Genomic DNA, 19,831 nt, shown 5'->3' with positions numbered 1-19,831 from the left:
TCCAGTAGCTTTACAGGCAGAGACTGTCCTCTTTATTATTTACAGCCGCCATTGAGCCCCGTCCAGTAGCTTTACAGGCAGAGACTGTCCTCTTTATTATTTACAGCCGCCATTGAGCCCCGTCCAGTAGCTTTACAGGCAGAGACTGTCCCCTTTATTATTTACAGCCGCCATTGAGCCCCGTCCAGTAGCTTTACAGACAGACTGTCCTCTTTATTATTTACAGCCGCCATTGAGCCCCGTCCAGTAGCTTTACAGGCAGAGACTGTCCCCTTTATTATTTACAGCCGCCATTGAGCCCCGTCCAGTAGCTTTACAGACAGACTGTCCTCTTTATTATTTACAGCCGCCATTGAGCCCCGTCCAGTAGCTTTACAGACAGACTGTCCTCTTTATTATTTACAGCCGCCATTGAGCCCCGTCCAGTAGCTTTACAGACAGACTGTCCTCTTTATTATTTACAGCCGCCATTGAGCCCCGTTCAGTAGCTTTACAGGCATCCTCCTCTTTCCAAGATGTAACAATGGAAGGAGTTGAACATAGGTTATCATTGTATGCAAATGATTTGTTACTCAATGTAAATAAGCCTGTAACCTGTTTACCTTCTATCCTTTCTATTCTGGAGAACTTTGGCTCCTTCTCCGGTTACAAGATGAATCTCCAGAATAGTGAGTGCTTTCCAATCAATACAGCAGCGCTAGAGATCCAGCAGACAGTCCTTTCAGCCGCTCTGGTTTCTCCTTGGAGTGAACATACCTCATTCATTACATGCACTCTTTTCTGAAAATTTCGCTCCCCTTCTTGCGCAAATGAAAACTAATTTAAAAAATTACGCTGTAAAAATGAACAGTTTACCCAAATTCCTTTATCTATTTCTATCTATCCTATTGTTTTTACCAGTGTTATTTTAAGTCAATCAGGCTGTTACCACATTTATCTGGAGAGGAAAGATAGATCTTTTGTTTAGTGGAGGGCTGGCACTACCCAAATTTTTATACTATTACTGGCCAGCCAAGTGGCAATTGCTGAAATTCTGGTTACATGCTCCAGATACCCCATGGTGCCACGTAAAGGCACACTCTTGTATTCCTGCTTTACTCTGCTCTTCTCCCCCAGCATCCCCCTCTCGCAATACTAGCAATCGTGTAGTGGTCACCACACTTAAGATCTGGTACCGGTTTCGACTGCGTTTTAAAATCTCCTCTGCTTCTACTATGGGACCTACTGATAAGTATCACTTATTTCCTGCTTCCTTAGTAGATCATTCTTTCCCTCACTGGACAAGGAAATGTATTAAGTTCTTCCAATACATATGTAAATTGTATTTTTCTACATTTCCCAACCAGGCCCCTAAATACTCTGTCTCCATCTTGTTTATTTGTTGTGATATAGATGTATAATTTTTGTTTTCTAGGAAGGCATTTAGGGAGGGTGTGGGGTGGGTATATGGGGTGAGTGGGAGGGAATCGAGGTGGGTGGACTGAGGTAGGGCGGAGGTAGGTAACGGACTTGGGGGGGTTGGGTGGAGGTGTGGGAGGGCAGTTGGGGTCAAATCTTTGTACATTGATGTAAATTTTGTCAAACTTGAATAAAATATATACAATAAAAAGTAGGGAAATATCCACGAGCTGCAGATTTGGAATAATAAATGTCTAGTTGAGGCTCCAATCTCCCTAAACCTAGGCAGGTTCCAACCCCTCTCCCTCCCTAAACTTAGGCAGGTTCCAACCCCTCTCCCTCCCTAAACTTAGGCAGGTTCCAACCCCTCTCCCTCCCTAAACTTAGGCAACCTCCACACTGAAATATGGAACAAAAACATTGTTTTGATGAAAGCAAACGGCATCTTCATTAGTCCAGGGGCATTCTTTGTTTCATGTTAACTAAAACCTGCCAACGAAAATTAAGCTCCCAAAATCAAGCAGGGAAAAGAAAACTTGTAGATATTTGGCCCAGGTTAACAAGGAGGTGAAGTGTCTCAAGTCCCATTATAAAGGGAATACCACCCTTTTAAAACAGGAGTAAATGAAGAGATGGGAAAGAGGAGTCCCGGCTAAAATGGTGCTTTTGTTTTGTATAAACGTTCACACCACCAGCCATGCCTGGTACATAAGTGAAAAATACACATGCCTAATACATACATTATACATGTAACTCAGACTGGTATGCCTTCATCCCGAAACACTATCTCAGATAGGGTCAGACTGTATGGCCATATCCTGCAGCAGCTCTTCCAACAGGGAGAGGTACTGTAGCTGTTACTGTCTCAGTACAGTGATGTTTCACCACATCCTGCAGCAGCTCTTCCTCCAGGGAGAGACGTCTTCATGGGATTGGAGGTAATGTCTAACTGGATGTTCATTATAGACTAGGTACATTTAATACATCTCATACGTGGAGGTTAAGATCGGCTTCATGTAATACTGTGTTGGAACTCTTCTCTGTGGGGGATACATAGACAGGATGAAACATCCAGACCTGCTGTGTCTGGTCAATACTCACCAGTGCACAAACTGAGGAAGTTTTTGCTAGTCTTGGGACAGACATCGGAGAACAGTTGATAGACTATACGTCCAACTGAAAAAGACAGAACAATTTGTTAGGCCTGACTGAGGAATCAATCTGAAACATATCGTGGGCTGACAGGTCTCTCTGGCCAATAAATATTTCTAATGGCAGTATGGCACCTGACCAATCATCTCAACATCGCAGTTATCACTAGGGCTGGGACGATACCAGTATCACACAATTTTTTCCATGGCAAAACTGAATACATAAAACCACTCTTTGGTCCTTAAAAACCTGCTGTATGTAAAATATTGTATATGCTATAGCTTGGAAAATGAATACATTTGACTCTGGGTGACAACCTGCTAGTTTCTACCATTGGGGCTGCTTTCCAAAAAAGTTCAATCCGCTTCCTGTTTTATTTCTTTGCTATGATACTAACGAGTATGGCGATACTGGTATGGTCCCGGACCTAGTTGTCACTGCCATTCTCGACACCTTGGAGCGCAAGTCGACACCTTGGAGCGCAAGTCGACACCTTGGAGCACAAGTCGACACCTTGGACCGCAAGTCGACACCTTGGACCGCAAGTCGACACCTTGGAGCGCAAGTCGACACCTTGGAGCGCAAGTCGACACCTTGGACCGCAAGTCGACACCTTGGACCGCAAGTCGACACCCTGGACATCATGTCGACACCCTGGACACCATGTCGACACCCTGGACACCATGTCGACACCCTGGACACCATGTCGACACCCTGGACACCATGTCGACACCCTGGACACCATGTCGACACCCTGGACACCATGTCGACACCCTGGACACCATGTCGACACCCTGGACATCATGTCGACACCCTGGACACAATGGCGACACCCTGGACACCATGGCGACACCCTGGAGACACCCTGGACACCATGGCGACACCCTGGAGACACCCTGGACACCATGTCGACACCCTGGACACCATGTCAACACCCTGGACATCATGTCAACACCATGTCAACACCCTGGACATCATGTCAACACCCTGGACATCATGTCAACACCCTGGACATCATGTCAACACCATGTCGACACCCTGGACATCATGTCGACACCCTGGACACCATGTCAACACCCTGGACACCATGTCAACACCATGTCAACACCCTGGACATCATGTCAACACCCTGGACATCATGTCAACACCCTGGACATCATGTCAGGACACCATGATGACACCCTGGACATCATGCTGCTGCTCCAGTTTCACCCTGGACACCATGTCCCAGGACACCCTGGACACCATGTCCCCAGTCCACACCCTGCTCAGTTTCAACACAACCTGGAACATCCATGTCACCCGGCACCCTGGACATCATGTCTCTCTACCCTGAGCCCTAGACACTACCTGACATGATGGCTCCTTGCTGTCCCCAGTCCACCTGACTGGACATCATGTGTTCTGCCACCTGGTGGAACATCTTGGTCATTTTCTGTTATAATCTCTACCCGGCACACCCTGGACATCATGTCGGTTCACCCTGGACACCATTTTGGCCTTTCTAGGGAGTTTTTCACCCTGGACACCATTGTTTGCTGTTTGGGGTTTTAGGCTGGGTTTCTGTACCCTGGACATCATGTCGACTACCCTGGACATCATGTCGACACCCTGGACACCATGTCGACACCCTGGACATCATGTCGACACCCTGGACACCATGTCGACACCCTGGACATCATGTCGACACCCTGGACATCATGTCGACACCCTGGACACCATGTCGACACCCTGGACATCATGTCGACACCCTGGACATCATGTCGACACCCTGGACATCATGTCGACACCCTGGACATCATGTCGACACCATGTCGACACCCTGGACACCATGTCGACACCCTGGACACCATGTCGACACCCTGGACATCATGTCGACACCCTGGACATCATGTCGACACCCTGGACACCATGTCGACACCCTGGACACCATGTCGACACCCTGGACACCATGTCGACACCCTGGACACCATGTCATCATGTCGACACCCTGACACCCTGGACACCATGTCGACACCCTGGACACCATGTCGACACCCTGGACACCATGTCGACACCCTGGACACCATGTCGACACCCTGGACACCATGTCGACACCCTGGACACCATGTCGACACCCTGGACACCATGTCGACACCCTGGACACCATGTCGACACCCTGGACACCATGTCGACACCCTGGACACCATGTCGACACCCTGGACACCATGTCGACACCCTGGACACCATGTCGACACCCTGGACACCATGTCGACACCCTGGACACCATGTCGACACCCTGGACACCATGTCGACACCCTGGACACCATGTCGACACCCTGGACACCATGTCGACACCCTGGACACCATGTCGACACCCTGGACACCATGTCGACACCCTGGACATCATGTCGACACCCTGGACACCATGTCGACACCCTGGACATCATGTCGACACCCTGGACACCATGTCGACACCCTGGACACCATGTCGACACCCTGGACATCATGTCGACACCCTGGACATCATGTCGACACCCTGGACATCATGTCGACACCATGGCGACACCCTGGACACCATGTCGACACCCTGGACACCACGTCGACACCCTGGACACCACGTCGACACCCTGGACACCACGTCGACACCCTGGACATCACGTCGACACCCTGGACATCACGTCGACACCCTGGACATCACGTCGACACCCTGGACATCACGTCGACACCCTGGACACCACGGTGACACCCTGGACACCATGTCGACACCCTGGACACCATGTCGACACCCTGGACACCATGTCGACACCCTGGACACCATGTCGACACCCTGGACACCCTGGAGACACCCTGGAAACACCCTGGACATCATGTCGACACCCTGGACCCCATGGCGACACCCTGGACATCATGTCAATACCCTGGACATCATGTCGACACCCTGGACACCATGTCGACACCCTGGACACCATGTCGACACCCTGGACACCATGTCGACACCCTGGACACCATGTCGACACCCTGGACACCATGTCGACACCCTGGACACCATGTCGACACCCTGGACACCATGTCGACACCCTGGACACCATGTCGACACCCTGGACACCATGTCGACACCCTGGACACCATGTCGACACCCTGGAGACACCCTGGAAACACCCTGGACACCATGTCGACACCCTGGACACAATGTCGACACCCTGGACACAATGTCGACACCCTGGACATCATGTCGACACCCTGGACATCATGGCGACACCCTGGACCCCATGGCGACACCCTGGACCCCATGGCGACACCCTGGACCCCATGGCGACACCCTGGACATCATGTCAATACCCTGGACATCATGTCGACACCCTGGACACCATGTCGACACCCCGGACACCATGTCGACACCCCGGACACCATGGCGACACCCCGGACACCATGGCGACACCCCGGACACCATGGCGACACCCTGGACACTATGTCAACACCCTGGACATCATGTCAACACCCTGGACATCATGTCAACACCCTGGACATCATGTCAACACCCTGGACATCATGTCAACACCCTGGACATCATGTCAACACCCTGGACACCATGGCAACACCCTGGACACCATGGCAACACCCTGGACACCATGGCAACACCCTGGACACCATGGCAACACCCTGGACATCATGTCGACACCCTGGACACCATGTCGACACCCTGGACACCATGGCGACACCCTGGACACCATGGCGACACCCTGGACATCATGTCGACACCCTGGACACCATGTCGACACCCTGGACACCATGTCGACACCCTGGACACCATGTCGACACCCTGGACACCATGTCGACACGCTGGACATCATGTTGACACCTGCCTAGCATGCTCCCCAGAGTATGGAAACACCCACCCAGCTCGCCCTGTATATATAGTGTTACTGTATGCAGTAAACGGTAAATGGGGCATCCAATCTGGAGCACAATAAAACAGTTACTGTTGATATTTAAAGCTCTGGCTTTATGATTTAATATCCTGTTGCATTTCAAATAAGAGTGTTGGGCCTGTCACCGAAAGACTGTTGGTTGAAATCCCAGAGCAGACTTGGTAAAAAAAAATCTGGTCTCAGCTTTCAATAGTGCAACAAGCCCAGGCTATAAGTAAAACGTGAATGAGAATGTCAGAGCAGCAAGGTCCTGTCTCAGCATTTTCTTAGTCTGGCAGTGAGCCATCACCGGGTGGTTGTTGACGAGTCTTACCTGGTTCTCTGTTGATCTCCACATCAAAGTAGCACTGAGGACGCTCCTTTACCCCCATCCTGACCACAGAGCAGACTGGGACACCTGCAAGGCAGAGAGCGAGAGAAGGGGGGAGTGAGAGCGAGCGAGAAAAGGGCATTACTACTATAGGCAGACCTTTACGTCAATAATATTTTTGCCACATTTGCACAGTTGAGGGAAATGTACGATCTCCCCGCATCTAACTTTCTTTGACATCTTCTGAAACTATGTGCCACTGAGGCAATTACACCTGCACGTGAATTGTATATTTTCATGTACCTCGCCCCTAGCTCCAAGAGTTTGATCTCTTTACAGCATATGACTCTGTATCCATACAACATTTGAAGGAGACCTGGGAGGAAGACCATGGTATGGAGATTACTGATGACTGTTGGGCTGATTGCCTTCGAGATATTCACTTGTGCTCCCGACACCAACTTATTCAATACAAAGTGACTCACAGACTCCTGTCATGTCTCTGGAATCATTAACCTGAAAACGTATTTTTATCAAAAGTTCTCTGTAGTTATTATTACGTGATTAAACTAACTTATGTAATTGTAATTAACTAGGAAGTCGGGGCACCAAAGAAAATATTCAGATTAAAGTTATAATTTTTCTAATATAACTTTCAGCTTTTTTAATATCAATCAATTAGTCTTCTAATTAATTAATTATTCTTTACCTCACGTTAGTCTCATTCGTAAATTGTTGGTTATCTGCACGAACCCAGTCTTCACTATGAGTTAGGGGAGTGGGGGGGGGGTCGACTGAGATACAAGACACTACCACGTGATAATTATAACAATTGAATGCTAATCCTTTGTACATGAACGCTCAATCATTCAGGAATAATTGCAATCAATCAATATATTTATGCTCAGTGTGTCGTCGTGATCTCTGTTGGAGAGTTTGTCCGCCCTCTAGCTCTCTGCCGTGGTTAGAATGGATAGTTCAGAGTAACATTCAGCAATGTTGTTATAGAATAGATGTTTCGGCGGTTGTTGGTCTTCGCGTTCAATGATACCGAATTCCTAGCTGCAGACTAGTAATTAGTATAAAGGATTTGTTCTTATTCTGTCGGTTCGATAGTCTAGTGTTTAACCACGTGGTATGGTTAGGAATTCAGCAATCGTCTGAAACCTTAGCCCTCTCGTAATTGAGAGAAGCATGGTCTCCAGATAAATTCCCATGGTGGGGGTTATATTCAGAAGAGCAGAAAGGGGCTTTCCCATGACGCCAGATCAATGTCTGTGCTCATGGGGCGGACCTATGATTTAGTTAAACTCCAAAGGGAAGTGGAGTTTCCTTCATTAAACAGTTTAAAATCACATTACATCATTTCACAAATATTTTAATTAATTAATTTTTCATTCATTCATTTTTATACAACAATTAGATGCGATCCTCACAACTGAGACGCATGTATAAACAGGGTTTTGGTAATGTGGCTGTACTGTCTCTGAGTTTCACAAAATTGTACCAAACGGACAAGTTCGTAGCTGGCTACTTCACCGACCGTTTATACATTCTCCAAAACATGAATATTGTTCAGTTCAACCATTTCTGTGAGGTGGAAGAAGTTACTTTGTTCGCTCTATGAAAACTCTCTCTCTAGACTGTCTGGCCATGAGGAAGAATCTCCTCCAGGAATGTATGACCTGCCTAACAGAGTCTGGTGTAGGGTGAAAGAGAGAGAGGGGTGGTGCAGAGAGAGGGGGATGGTGCTCACTGTACCCAAAGAGGGAAATGTCATGACACTCCACTATTCCTCTACCAAATTACACACGTTCTACTGAAAATCTGCAGAGGGTACCCTGGATCAACTCTTCTGGTCATGCCCCAAACTGCACACATTCTGGCAGGATATTTATATAAGTGTTTCTTATTAGTATACAGCTGTAACCTCATACCAGCCCCGGATACTGCTGTTTTAGGAAGGTCACAGCACCTAACAACTTTAACCAACTGAGAACAGAAAACATTACAATATGGCATGTTTATTGGAAAAATAACCATTTTGAGCCTTTGGAATAAGGAGACTGTACCGGTTTTTAATACCTGGTTAGCTGAAGTCACTAGCTTGCTACATGTAGAAAGGATTCGACATGGCAGATCTAATACATTTGTTAACTTCTCTAGGATAGGGAGCAGCATTCAGAATTTTGGATGAAAAGCAGCGGGCGGTTTTTTCACATCCGGATGAAAAGCATGCCCAAATTCAACTGCCTGCTACTCATCCCCAGAAGATAAGATATGCATATTATTAGTAGATTTGGATAGAAAACACTCTTTAGTTTCTAAAACTGTTTGAATCATGTCTGTGAGTATAACAGAACTTATGTAGCAGGCGAAACCCAGAGGACAAACCATTCAGATGTTTTTGTTTTTGAGGTCACTCTCTTTTCAATGGGAATCCAAATTTCTAAGGGATCTTCTTGCAGTTCCTACTGCTTCCACTGGATGTCAACAGTCTTTAGAAATTGGTTAAGAAAGCTAGAAACCAGAAAGCTAGCTACAGTTTGTTTTCTTCCTGTATAGAACACAAATAATCGATAAAATTGAAGACTGGAGGATCTACGTTAAAACATACCTAAAGTTGAATTACAAAAGTAGCTTGAAATGTTTTGGCAAAGTTTACAGGTAACTTTTGAGATATTTTGTAGTGACGTTGAGCAAGTTGGAACCGGTGTTTTTCTGGATCAATCGCACCAAATAAATGGACATTTTGGATATATATGGATGGAATTAATCAAACAAAAGGACCATTTGTGATGTTTATGGGACATATTGGAGTGCCAACAGAAGAAGCTCGTCAAAGGTAAGGCATGATTTATATTTTTATTTCTGCGTTTTGTGTCGCGCCTGCAGGGTTGAAATATGTTCTCTCTCTTTGTTTACAAAGGTGCTATCCTCAGATAATAGCATTGTTTGCTTTCGCCAAAAAGCCTTTTTGAAATCTGACAAGTTGGCTAGATTCACAACAAGTGCAGCTTTAATTTGGTATCTTGCATGTGTGATTTCATGAATGTTTGATTTTTATAGTAATTTATTTTAATTTGGCACTCTGCATTTTCACTGGCTTTTGGCCAGGTGCTAGCGTCCCACATATCCCAGAGAGGTTAAGAAATGGCAGCCGTTTATCACGCATCTTTCACGTGATGATGGGAAACAACATACAACCAACCCTGATCCACAGTAATTATTTTTAATGCAGAGCATAGTCCTTACACTATCAAATATCAATGAAGCAAGGTGCCAATCCCTTAATGCAGGCAAACTTAAATCAGTTTTACTAATAATTGAGACAGTAGATCTAGCTGGTCTGTCATTATATAATAGAGACAGTAGATCTAGCTGTCATATTACAGTTCGTAGAAACATGTCAAACGATGTATAGAATCAATCTTTAGGGTGTTTTATCATAAATCTTCAATAATGTTCCAACCAGATTTCCTTTGTCTTCAGAAATGCAATGGAACACAAGCTAACTCTCTCGTGAACGCGCGTGACCAGCTCATGCCACTCTGGCAGACCACTGACTCATTCAGCTCCCATTCCCCCCTTCTTCACAGTAGAAGCATCAAACAAAGTTCTAAAGACTGTTGACATCTAGTGGAAGCCGTATGTAGTGCAATTTGACCCCATAGACACTGTATTTGTGATAGAAATTAGTTGAAAAACTACAAACCTCAGATTTCCCACTTCCTGGTTTGATTTTTCTCAGGTTTTCGCTTGCAATATGAGTTCTGTTATACTCACAGACATCATTCAGTCTTAGAAACTTCAGTGTTTTCTACCCAAATCTACTAATAATATGCATATTTTAGCAACGGTGCCTGAATAGCAGGCATTTTACTCTGGGCACGCTTTTCATCCAAACGTGAAAATGCTGCCCCCTATCCCAAACAGGTTAAAGTCCCCGGCCACTAGACACGCCGCTTCTGGGTGAGCATTTTCGTCTTTGCTTATGGCCTTATAAAGTTGGTTGAGAGTGGTCTTAGTGCCAGCTTCGTTCTGTGGTGGTAAATAGACAACTACGAATAATATAGATGAGAGCACTTGGTAGATAGTGTGGTCTACAGCTTATCATACGGTACTCTACCTCAGTATGTCAAGAGTTCTTTAATATTAGATAACGCGCACGGGCTGTTATGACAAATAGACACACACCCCCACCCCTCATCTTACCAGAGGTAGTGTCTCTGTTCTGCCGGTGCATGGAAAATACTGCTAGCTCTATATTGTTCGTATCGTCGTTCAGCCACATCTCGGTAAAACATAAGACATTACAATTTTTGATGTCCCGTTGGTAGGATAATCTTAATCATAGGGCATCAACTTTATTTTCCAATGATTGCACGTTAGCAAGAAGAACTGATGGCAGTGCGAGCTTACTCTACGGATTCTCAGAAGGCTGTCCCATCTGTGGCCCCTTTTCCTGCGTATTTTCTTCACACAAAAGGTGTGGATCTGGGCCTGTTCCAGTGAAAGCAGGATATCTTTCTCGTCGGACTCATTAAAGGAAACAGTTTAATCCTAAATGACTTAAATGTAAATCCAGTCCGCAGTTGAAACCAATGCATTGAACGGTATTTTTTGCAAAACAGTGATTGCGTTAGGGTTAGTCTAAATCATGACTATCCAATCTACTCATCACAGTATGAATAGTAGGCTATCTTACATAGGTCTGCAAATGCAATGATGCATGGACTGCTTTATTATAAAGGTGCATTGTTATGGTGAAAATGTGCTTCCCCAAACTTGAAACTCACACACAGCCTATGCATAGGTTAGTGATTTTGCCATTTGTTACTTTTCTTATTGGCCGAAGAAAATTAAATGTGGGGGACCCCCACTGTAAGGGACACAGAACACAACACCAGCTTGGCTGTTTAGCTCACATTTTTTAACATGATTGACTGGGACACAGAGTGACACCCCACCCAAAATGGGCAGGGTTTGAGGACAAGGAAATTGATTTGAATACCAGGGAGGACCCACAGTGTCTACTAACTAGTCCATAGCCTATTGAAAGTCTGCTAGATTGGTAGGGAAAACACTTTGCCAAGTTACATGACACCATAGGCCCCTTTTGAACTGGGCAAATGTTTTTGATCAAATTGTCGACCCTAGCCCAATTAAGGAGTAACATTAGGCTCCTTTGGCAGCCAAAAACCCCATCTAAACACAAATGAATTCTCAATTGCTTTAAGGTTCATGAAGCCCTCTACTTTCATATTGTAGCAAAAAATAATTTCACAAACGCAAAATACATTTACTGTACATGGTTTTAACATTTGCAGCAGACGGTACATCAGTGACAACGCATTTGTGGCATCCATATTCCGCTTACACACATGTGTTCAGAGATGCAAGATGGTAATTGCCGTCTGTTTTCCGTGAACAAGCGCTGTAACATGAAAATATGGCCGTGTGGGAACCCCAACCCCGTAAAAAGCTGCAATAACCGAACCTTGTTTTTATTAGTTCTCGCTAATATCAACCACATGTTCCTTGTTTCCAAAACCGTAACGCGAGCGATGCGTTTAGATTTAGAGCAAACGTTGAGGCACTCAACGACCGGAAAATACCATCTTCATTAAACACTAAAGATAGTTACAGCCAAGCCCATTGTTGACCTACTTTCACTTTCAGTTAGGATATTGTCTGTAGCTACTGCTAAGTACTGAGCCATGGTTGCGAGGTTCATTTGTGTTGGAGTTTGAACAATTATAGTAACAGCACATAGTATGCCTGCTAAATCGACATATCCGCCGTGACGCACACATGACTGTAAGTCGCTTTGGATAAAAGCGTCTGCTAAATGGCATATTTTACATTACATTTAAGTCATTTAGCAGACGCTCTTATCCAGAGCGACTTACAAATTGGTGCATATATTATTATTATTATATTACTTGATATGCAATGTTTACTTGGCTGTGATCTGGCTGCTGTTGTTGACTGATCTGGCTGCTGTTGTTGACTGATCTGGCTGCTGCTGTTGTTGTTGACTGATCTGGCTGCTGCTGTTGTTGTTGACTGATCTGGCTGCTGTTGTTGACTGATCTGGCTGCTGTTGTTGACTGATCTGGCTGCTGTTGTTGTTGACTGATCTGGCTGTTGTTGTTGACTGATCTGGCTGCTGCTGTTGTTGTTGACTGATCTGGCTGCTGTTGTTGACTGATCTGGCTGCTGCTGTTGTTGTTGACTGATCTGGCTGCTGCTGTTGTTGTTGACTGATCTGGCTGCTGCTGTTGTTGACTGATCTGGCTGCTGTTGTTGACTGATCTGGCTGCTGTTGTTGACTGATCTGGCTGCTGTTGTTGACTGATCTGGCTGTTGTTGTTGACTGATCTGGCTGTTGTTGTTGACTGATCTGGCTGCTGTTGTTGACTGATCTGGCTGCTGTTGTTGACTGATCTGGCTGCTGTTGTTGACTGATCTGGCTGCTGTTGTTGACTGATCTGGCTGCTGTTGTTGACTGATCTGGCTGCTGTTGTTGACTGATCTGGCTGTTGTTGTTGACTGATCTGGCTGTTGTTGTTGACTGATCTGGCTGTTGTTGTTGACTGATCTGGCTGTTGTTGTTGACTGACTCCATGGCGTTTGTCACAGTTTGTTACCATCTAGCTCTCTTGGAAAGGCACAATACATATAATAATAATAATATATGCCATTTAGCAGACGCTTTTATCCAAAGCGACTTACAGTCATGTGTGCATACGTATGGGTGGTCCCCGGGATTGAACCTACTACCCTGGCGTTACAAGCGCCATGCTCTACCAACTGAGCTACAGTTGGTAGCTCAGTTGGTAGAATGTGTTTTATCAAGCTGCTTTTATACGCCAACAAGCTAAAGACTCCGTAGTAGGCTACTAGCACACGTTCATTAACTAGCTAACGTTAGCAATCTCAATTTAACACGTTAGTTAGCAAGCCAGCTAACCTTGCGATGTCCAGGCCGTTTGTTGAGCTAAACAAACAGCATCGGTTGTTTATTGATTCCCAGAGGTTGACAAGATGCCACCATTAATAAAAATAATTACAAAAATAATAACAATAATAAACAATATCGTTTCGATGAAGCAACCTACGCAGGCTTTACCTACCTGTGATCTTCGCACGGTAGCTGGGCGCTGTATGAATGCAACAGCCGTGTGCGAGGATCAAAACTGCAATGTATCATGGGTAATTTGTCTGACTTGATCAACAAATAATGAGCTGTTATTTGATGCAAGGTGATTTGTAGATCGACCGTCGCCTGTGTCATGTTAAAAAGGTCCGTGCTAAAAATCTTCCCAGCGTGAAATTAGTTCCGAGGCGTTCTGATCGTGACGGCATGTTGTAAACTTTTTACATGACAGCCGTTTCGATGCTTTCTAACACTGTATGGTGAATGCAGCTAAAATAAGATGTATTTCCCGCTCGAGTTCATTAGGGATGAGCCTTTCTAGTATTTTCTGTGAGCCGGCTCATTTGGTTAGTTCACATTAAAGAGCAGGGTCTTAGTTCAAAATGCTTCAAAATCGACCTAGAACAATGAACAAAATTGCAAATCTCCAATGTTAAACACAGAAGGTGGGCTACCATGATGTCAGATCATGAAAAAATACAAATACATTTTTACCTGGCCAAATTAATATAAAATAATAATACAGAAACGCACACACAAAAAAAGAATCAGCGTGGACGAGATTGAGGTGTTCTCCCCACCATTTATTCTTTCTTTAGATAGTTACTGTGTAACTTATCTGCAGAAAAACGTTGTTCTGAACTCAGAAAGCAGTACTAGCGGTATGCAAATCAGGGAGCCAAATGAACGGCTATTTGACCGACGAAATTCGGTTCCCGACTTTAACCAAAAATATCATTTAAAAAAGAGCCGTTCGTTCGCCATCAATAGATCCCGTAGGAACCCAACTCTTCACAGTTGAAAATAACAAATCAATCAAAGCGGCTACCAGCCTTTGGAATAAAAGTCTCAGAGGAAGCACTGTAAACTACTGAAGTACAGTATAAAAATAACTGAATAATGCGTCCAAGATGTCTGACCATTGTTTAAGGTGATCCACGCTCGCATACACCATTCATGTCTACATCCAGGTTGCAGCCGGTGTAAACATGCCAACTTCACATGTGTACTCAGGGAGCAGCGATGACGTCGTCCAAAAACATGGCAAACATTGGTTGAATATAAAATGTTAATATCCTCCTAACTGTGAGTCATTAAATAAATAAAAATAATCTGCTTCGCAGCAATTATGTGAATAATTTAATTTATGTTTTGAACACAAAGGTGATGACTAAAGTGTGTTAATAGGAACGATCCAAATCTGACTTCTCACCCATTACATTAGGAAAACTGTTGTAATGAACACTTATGAGAATAGTGGACTGAATTTTCTGGATTTTACTACTTTAAATAATACTTTCAAGATCAATTGGATAAAACAATTCCTAAGAAGACCCACTTCTATCTGGAATTTTATTCCTCATCATGTCTTCTCTACTTTTGGTGGCCTTAACTTTATGTTGTTTTGCAATTATAATATTGACAAAGTTCCAGTGAAACTTTCTGCTTTTCATCGGCAGGTTTTCTTGTCATGGTTCTTAATTTATAAAGACAATTTTTCTCCACACAGATATTATATATGTAATAATCGGGATATATTGTATAAAAATACCTCTCTGTTTTTAGAATATTGGTTCAGAAATAATATTCTATTGGTGAGCCAACTGGTAAATGCAGAGGGTCTTTTACTCAGCTATAAAGAATTCTTATCACTTTACAAGGTCCCTGTAACACCTAAAGATTTTGCAATTGTTTTAGATGACATTCCCTCAGGTGTTGCTCTGTTATTCAGGAACATGTCAAGACCTGACCCTCAGAGCCTACCTTCTATTGACCCTGTTGACTCATCAGTAGGAAAGATTTGTTTCTCTTTTGGTCCATTCAACAACAGAGTGATGCGAACCTTGTTTCAGCAGGATGCTGTATCTATACCTTATGTCATGCCTTATTGGAATGGATTTATTGATAATATATGTTGGAAAAAAGTTTGGATGTTGCCACACACATACCTACTTGTAAACAAAATGAAGGAAGTTTCCTTTAAAATGATTCATAAATATTATCCTGCCAACCACTATATGAAGAAGTTTAAGGAAAACATCAACTCAAATGGCTCCTTTTGTAATGACCACCCAGTAACAGTTGTGCATCTTTTTTTGGCATTGTATGCATGTAAGAAAACTGTGGCAAGACATCAGTAGGTTTATAATTGAACGCATTTATGAAGAATTTACACTATTGTGGAGAGATGTACTGTTTGGATTCTTTACATACAATAGAAATAAGCGGAATCATTTTTATGTAATTAATTTCATTATTCTTTTGGCCAAATTTCATATACACAAATGTAAATTTACAAACAGAAAACCACATTTTCGTATCCTACAAAAAGAAATTGAACTGTATTTTAAGACGGTTAAATGCTCCACTAACAAAAAAGCTGTTAGAATTGTAAGTATATACATGTCCCTTAAGGTCCTTGTGTAATTGTAATGTGATATTGTACCCCCTAGCTCGATTGTCTATTGTTTGTAATCTATGTATGCTTGTGTTCCCCCATGTGCTTTCTGTATTGATTTGTTGTTAATAAAAATTAAAATTAAAAATAAAAAAAATAATAATAATCATTTAAAAAATCTGACTTCTCTATGGAAATTGTCTTTCTGGGCCGGGCGTCAGTTAAACGGCAGTACCAAAGCAAAACTATAGGATCAGTCGAAACGGTGTTTGCTTGGAGACTGAAACCCTGGCCCCTTGCTGTAAAATCATTTATATACACACTAGATGACAAATAGGGAGTGCTATGTTGAAGCTGTAATGCCTCCATCTTGGCACTCCCCTCACCGTTGTAAATCATATTTTGGAAGCTATAGAAATTCATTTATTAATGTCTACATTTGTTTTATACCATGTGTATTATATTAATGCATAGTGTACTGAAACAGCAGGGAGCAGAACCCTCCACCTTCTAGCTTGAGGTCCGGCGCGCTATCGACTCTGCCGCAAAAGCGTGCTCGTGCGGCAGGGTCGATTTCCACGCTTATAAACCCAGGGTCGTTACAATACTTTGACATATTATGTGAGCTAAAAATAAAATACATCAAAACATTTTCTTAACATTTTTTTGACATTAGTAATGTTACTGGCCCCACTACAAAAAAAAATTAAATACATGTAATTTTGTCATTGAAACATTTAATTGAAATACTGTAGAATTCCATTCATTCCTATGGGGAGTGCCAATATGGCCGACATGTGGGTTCAAAGCCTCTCAATGGCCAATACATAGCATCAGCAATACAGGGTTTATATTCTGTATCATTTGTGTAAACATTGAAGCATTGAGTTTATAAAGAAGAGAAGGCTGGTAGCAGCAGCCAGAGTGTGGGTGAGTGGGTGAGTGGGTGTGTCGAACAGAAAATAGTGAGCGTGTGAAAAGTTGTGGGTGTGTGGAACAGGCTCTAGCAGTCAAACAAGGAAATGCTTCCAATCGTTTTTCCACCATTCATTTTTTTCCATAGGGGATTTTAGAAACATTAAATAAAAGGGTTAAATAAAAGCTGTGTTTTGTGTACACTAGGCAAAAGGTAATCTCTGGATTCACTAATGTTAGCTAAATTTAGTAATGAATAAATTGACTAAATGTCTTTGAATCGACAATTCTATGAACTGTATTGTGCTTTAAATTGCCACAATACCTGTTAGGTGTCAGCTAGAGATAACATGCAGGAGCATGCTGGGATTTGTAGTCTTGCATGATGCCTACTTTTCATTAGTATTTTCGAATCAGAGTAGAGCCTACACAAAACACAGCCCTTGTTTTAAGTGTTTCTAACATTTCCTATGGGAAAAACGATTGGAACAATTTCCCTGTTTGACCGCTAGGTTTTATGACACCTTCACTGTGGGGCTCTAGATGGTGTTGATCGAGCAGTGTTTTTTTATTTATTTTATTTACCACCCGACTACCACAGAGTTTATAAACCCAGAGGCGAAAAGTCACAAAACCTCCGGGAACGCTTGTGAAACAGACCAAGCAGACCAGGCTGAGGTTTGGGAAGTCAATGTGTTTGAGAGCATCAAATACATGATGCATTGTGGGCAAATGACTGAAGGATCGATCTACAAATAATAATAAAAATTTATGATCCAAAGTTATATGTAGATCGTCAGTCGCCTGCAATGTCGGCTGTAATGTCGAGCAAGCCCATTGAGAGAAGTAAAAAAAATAATCTGAAAATGTAAATGCATAACATAGATTTGAGCCAATTGGCGTGTGACTGACTGATCTACAAATAATATTGAGTAGTTATTTAGGAAGCAAGGTCATTTGAATATCAGTGAGTCTCAACTCGCCTTTGAAGTCAGGTGCAATGTCAAATGCGTCAAATGTCTTAAGTAGTTGAACATGTTATTACTCCAACCTAGTGAAAGTGACAAACTGACACTTTTTTAGTTGTTGTTAATAACAACTTTATACTTTATATCGGAGTGCCTTTGATTTGACGGCCCATACATTCGCAACTCGGTGCGAGATGACTGTTTCTGTGCATGAGTTTAGCTAGCCGTTGCCACATTCAAAACAACTGGGAACTCTGAAATCTTCAACTTCCAACTTTTGGACAATTGGGAACTTGAGGGGAAAAATAGTTTTGAACAGTCACCCAACTCAACTCGTTTTTTTCCCCAGTTGTCTTGAAAGCACCATTAGGCAAGGTTGGATAGCTAATCTCATGTGCAGAAACACATCATCGGGTCTAACGGTCATCTCACACCAAACTGCGCATGTGCAGGCCATCAAAATCACTTGTTCCAAATCAAGTCGTTTTTGACAAATTAAAACGTGTCAGTTTATCTCTTTCACGATGTTAGAATAATAACATGTTTAACTTCTTAAGACATTGGGCTCGTTTGAATAGTGAGGTAAAAGCAACCGACTGTTGACGAAAGTCTAGGTGAGAAGTTGGGGCTAGAGCAATATGACTAGGTCCCTGGTATACAGAAAAAAACCCGAGCCCTGAAGCTTGTCTTCATGCCTGCTTCACTGACTTGCCATATCGTTGCCGCTCTGCTTTAGCTGCCTCCAGTTCCTCCCTTGGACGGCGATACTCCCCAGCCTGTCTCCAGAGTCCCTTTCACCACGCTGCTTGGTGGTGGGAAGTTCTGTCACGGCCGTCGAAAGCAGTGTGGTGAGCGTACATTTTTCCTTAATTTAAAATGACGCCAATTAAACAATAAACCATACAAAAAGACGTGAAGCTTAAGGGCAAAAGTGACACAAACAAAGACAACTTCCCACACAGAAAGGAGGGAAAAGGGCTACCTAAGTATGGTTCCCAATCAGAGACAACGATAGACAGCTGTCCCTGATTGAGAACCATACCCGGCCAAAACAGAGAAATACAAAAACATAGAAAATAGAACATAGAATGCCCACCCAAATCACACCCTGACCAACCCCAAAATAGAGACATAAAAAGCTCTAAGGTCAGGGTGTGACAGTTACTGACTTTCCATTTGCATTCATTATCCAAAGTTGTTCTAACAAATGGTCTTGGTAGGGGTCATATTGCATTGTGCAGTGGTACTCTGATTTTGCTCTGCCAGCTTGAGGTATATGAGCCTGAATAAACCTACCCCACTTCCCTATGGTTCTATTCACTTCTTTCTCAATGTTCCCTAACTAATACCCATTTGCTGTCTCTCCTGTCATTATCTCCACCTACCGAAGGACGTCAGAGTACAAAAATCAGTTAACCACCTAACGGAGGAACTCAATTTAACCTTGCGCAATACTGTAGGTGCAGTCGCACCCCTAAAAACAAAAAAACATTTGTTATAAGAAACTAGCTCCCTGGTAAACAGAAAATACCCTAGCTCTGAAGCAAGCTTCCAGAAAATTGAAACAGAAATGGAGCTACACCAAACTGGAAGTCTTCCGACGATCTTGGAAAGACA

At 43.5% G+C, this 19,831-nt stretch overlaps 1 long non-coding RNA gene across 1 annotated transcript; it reads right to left on the bottom strand.

Moving 5' to 3' along the window:
* Positions 1 to 654: 654 nt before the first annotated feature.
* LOC123991457 lies at positions 655 to 6,836 on the bottom strand. The gene is made up of 3 exons (XR_006830801.1): positions 6,775 to 6,836; positions 2,500 to 2,574; positions 655 to 740 (listed from the first exon to the last, which is right to left on the bottom strand). It is a non-coding gene; the product is annotated as an uncharacterized LOC123991457 (long non-coding RNA).
* Positions 6,837 to 19,831: the final 12,995 nt, after the last annotated feature.

Source organism: Oncorhynchus gorbuscha, linkage group LG12 (genome assembly GCF_021184085.1).
Source record: "Oncorhynchus gorbuscha isolate QuinsamMale2020 ecotype Even-year linkage group LG12, OgorEven_v1.0, whole genome shotgun sequence".
NCBI lineage: Eukaryota > Metazoa > Chordata > Actinopteri > Salmoniformes > Salmonidae > Oncorhynchus > Oncorhynchus gorbuscha.
The sequence above is the reverse complement of the archived record's forward strand: the minus strand, read 5'-3'. Positions and strand labels throughout refer to the sequence as shown.